The following is a 219-nucleotide window of genomic DNA, read 5'->3' on the forward strand; positions in this document are numbered from 1 at the left end:
TTGATGTTATCAATCCTGGTGAGTTGCTCATCTCTCAACCAACTGCCTCAATCAACATCTCCCCTGGCTTAACAAATCATACGCAAGCACTACTGATGAAAATCCTTCAATCATTTAAAAAAAATTTTTTTTTGAGTTTTTTAGTTGTTTGCAGGCAGGCATCTCAGACCATAAATACCCTTTGTTGAGAACAAGATGCACTCTATAAAGTCATACCAG

Source organism: Martes martes (genome assembly GCF_963455335.1).
Source record: "Martes martes genome assembly, chromosome: 4".
NCBI lineage: Eukaryota > Metazoa > Chordata > Mammalia > Carnivora > Mustelidae > Martes > Martes martes.